The sequence below is a fragment of the Cajanus cajan genome, chromosome 9, assembly GCF_000230855.2.
Source record: "Cajanus cajan strain Asha chromosome 9, NIPB_CcT2T_4, whole genome shotgun sequence".
Classification (NCBI taxonomy): Eukaryota; Viridiplantae; Streptophyta; class Magnoliopsida; order Fabales; family Fabaceae; genus Cajanus; species Cajanus cajan.
The window spans coordinates 13,595,884-13,600,185 of record NC_138525.1 but is presented as its reverse complement, the minus strand read 5'-3'; positions in this window follow the sequence as shown (position 1 = coordinate 13,600,185).

Genomic DNA, 4,302 nt, shown 5'->3' with positions numbered 1-4,302 from the left:
CCAAAACTAAAGTTTTTTTATATTAATTATTAGTAAAATGTAATAAATTTTAATTTAACAATTAATTGGATCGATGAAATTCAACACACACCATGAGTTATTGAGCAGAATAACTTTACCAAGAGTTATTTTGTAAGTTATCTTAAATCAAACATATAAAATTCAAAAAATGTATTTATCCTTGTTTTATTTTTTAATTATCAATCATTAATAAAATATTAACTTAAAATCTTATCTAATTATATCATAATATTTTCATATCAAATTTAAAACCATTTCTTACATTTTTGACAAATATAAATTTGTCTGAAATATTCTATTAATAATATAGCTTTTCCTACAAAAATTTTCTCAACGAAAATATAAATTTTCTGACAAATTTAATTTTGTTTTATAAGAAATCATTTCGATTAATATAACATTTTGTATATATGATTTAAGAGTAAAAGATTTTTAATTTAACGGTTAAATTTACAAAATTCACATTTAATATAAAGTTATTGAGCGATGTAACACTTAGTAAAATTTACACCATTGTAATTATAATCCCCCTCATATATATATATATATATATATATATATATATATATATATATATTAAATGTAACTTTTACTAAGTATTACTCCACTCAATAACTTTATATTAAATGTGAATTTGGTAAATCCAACTGTTAGATTGAAAGTTCATATCTCTTATAGATTATATATACAAAACTTTATATTAATACAAGATGATTTGATACTTCATTTTTATAAAACAAAATTGATGTAATATATTCATTTCAAAATAAACTAAAATATGAACACTTTGATTACCTTTCAGAAAAAATGTTTATTCATTTGATATTTGTCAAATTTTTGAAGGAAATTAATTCTCATGTGATAAAAAAAATTTCTTAATACTGAATTAATTTTTTAAAAAAGTTTAACTATAATATATATATATATATATATATATATATATGTCTTAATATTCACATATATAATGTAATATATTAAAATAAATAATTTTTTGATAAAATAAAATTTGTAGTATGCATGTTTATATTTTGTGGTTTTTATTTATTGTATACGTTGATTGAAAAAATCAAAATAGTAAAATTGTATACATTGATTAAAAAAATCAAAATAAGAAAAATCAGAAGATTTATGTTCCATTTAGAATTGTTATTATAAGATATATTTTAAAATAAATTATCATCTAAAAATATATATTAGATATTAAAAACATATTTATATCATAAATAAATCAAACTTTATTTTTATAAAATTTAATATATTTATTTTTATATTTTTAATAGTGTTAAATTATTATAAAATAAGTCTTTATGATTGTAATTCTACCCAAATATTTAAAAAATGTCTATGATAGATAAATAAGTCATACTTAAAATATATATTTTTAAAAAAAATTTAGGTTCAAACCAACTAAATTATAATAAAATATAGTGTGACCTAATTTATTTTCATCTTTAATATTAATCGTAGATATAAAAAACTTGTAATAAATAATTATAATATATATTTATACCTTTAAAATATATATAAAATTTTTAATACTACAAATATATATAAAAAATTAAAAATAAGAAATTAAAAATAAGAAATTAAAAATAAGAAATTAAAATAAGATTTAAAAATAATTAAAAATAAGAAATTTATGACGGATTTATATTTCCGTCGATTTTGTCGAAAAAATTTTGTCAAAACTTTTCGACGGAATTTTCCGTCAGAAAATTTATGTCAGAAATTTTTAACGGATTTATATTTTCGTCAAAAATTTTTATCGAAAATTTCCGACAGATTCATATCCGTCGGAAATTTACATTTTTCTTGTAGAGGAAAATTTTATTTTCTCTACTTATAACTCTCGTATGTGTTGGGTTTACTCCCATGGACAAGAGTGATGTACGAGGGAGGAAAAGTGCGTCTTACTCCATCGAAAAGAAATGACATGCTTAGAATATCAAAATTCACGTATTGGTGCAAATGACAAACTTGCTCAATGCAATTTACTTCTTTTAGGAGAATGCAATGTACCTAAGAAGAGGATGGGGAAACTATTGTAAATGCTTTGGGTTGAGGCCATGGTCTTATCATTACACCATAGGTTGAAATTTGAGAATTTCAGACTATGGTTTCCATTTTTTTCATCATTGGCACGCACGCGGACGGTGGACCCTTTCGGTCTTCCTCTGCTTCATTTTTGCATGCTTGGGTTTCAATTATAATAAATAAAAATTTCACCCGAACAGAAATTACTATATAATAAATATCAAAAGAACTACTTGATCAAATCCTAAATGGCCTCCATATTATTCAATCAATATATTGTGTGTGAAACTCACATTTATTTCACCAAAAATAATTATTGGTCGAGTAAAATGAATGATTGGATATTTTGAGAAAATCTTATTTAAAATATTAAGAGTTTAAATTATTAAATCATCAGTTTAAGACAGAACGTACACCAAACATTCATTTATGATCTAAAGTTGTGTCGTCAACATGCTCAAAGGAATGATTAGATTGGCTTTATCATATGATGATAGAGAATAATTAAATTTGCAAACTCAGACATCTTTTCATGTACATGGCTTTATTGATTTGGCAGTCTGACAAAGATATACTCGTCGAATTTTCTTATTTTCAGATTGAGTACATGTAAGTCCAACTTATTGCATATGGACATGCTTCAAATGGAAGTAACCTCACCTGCACAAAAAGAACAAATTAATAAAGTCTAACCGTAGGATGGAGCTGGCAAATCACAAAAGGGGAAATAGAAAACTTTGAATTATGATAGAATCAGAGAGACCAGTAGCAGTTAAATTTGGACTTGAGAACTATTGGCTTCGTGCTGCTTCAATTTATTTCTATCTTATTTTTTACGTGCGGATGTAAATTATTGAAATCGATCTCTCTCAACTCTGATATCATATTTTTGTATATTTGATTAAATGATATATAATAAGTTTACACATTTGGACTTATTTTTCATGTAGAAAAAGAGTTTAAAATTCAACAAATCTTTCCTCACAGCTATGAAAATATAACTCCCAAATCAATGATTTGAAAACAAGCTTCAAATCTCTTTTTTGATAATGCCTTAGGCATCATATAAACACCATTATCATCGGCATAAATTTTGGTTAAGTCCAACAACTTAACATTCAAAGCATCTCATATCCAATAATATCTCATATCAATATATTTAGTGTAATATTGTAAGTTATAGAGTTATAATTATTTTAAATTATTTTGTGTTGTAATTGAGTTGTTATTAAGAGACTATGGAATTTGAGGATCACTTAAGAATTTCAATAATGTTTGGGGGGGGGGGGGGGGGTTGTTGAGCTTAGGGGAGCTGAAGACTTTAAGAGTTTTGATGATCACAACAACTTGGAGACAACAAGTATACAACAACAACATTGAACACAAAAACAAAGTCAAGGAAGAGTCAAGAAAAATACCTTGAAGTATAGCTATGTAATGGAGCTTAGGAAGCAAATTGTTATGAATGAATTGTTATATTTGTGTCTGTGTGTGCTTTGTGCATTGAGAAAATCTTGTCTAGAATCAAGTAGGGAGTAGATGATGATGAGTTAAACATTGGAAAATTATTTTGAGACTTAAAATGAAGTTTTAAGAAATGACTCAAAATAATCGATTATTGTTAAATATAATCGATTATTTCAGCAAGTGGGCTAAGTGGAATGCCTTGCTGTAATAATCGATTATTTGCCAAAATAATCGATTATTTCAGGAACAACTCTCTGGAATAATCGATTATCCAGCTAAATAATCGATTAAATTGTTCTTGATTGATTTCCAGAAATCTGAAGAACAAAATAATCGATTATTCTTTAAAATAATCGATTATCTGGGTTTGAATTTTTATAAATAGATTGAACTCTTTTGAAACTTCATAACATTGAGTAAAAACTGATAATCAACTGGTAAAAACGTTTTAGAGAGTCTGTGTGACATCTTGGAGAGTTTTCTTTGTGAAATCCAAGAGAAAAATGTTTGTGAAAAGCTTGTGAGGAAATCATCATCATCATCATACTCTTGAAAGAGGAAGACAAAGATTTGTTCAAGAATTCCAGGTGAATTCGTTTCATTTTATTATTTGTGAATCTTTGTGAAAAATCTTGAGAAGGGTTTCTCAAGTGGTGAAGTTTCTTGTAGTGGGTTCTACAAGGGTTACTTTCTTGGGGTCAAGAAAGTGGTTATCTTTTTGTAGTGAAGTATATGCATGTGTGTGTGCTTGTAAACCTTCTTGCTAAAAGATAGTGGATC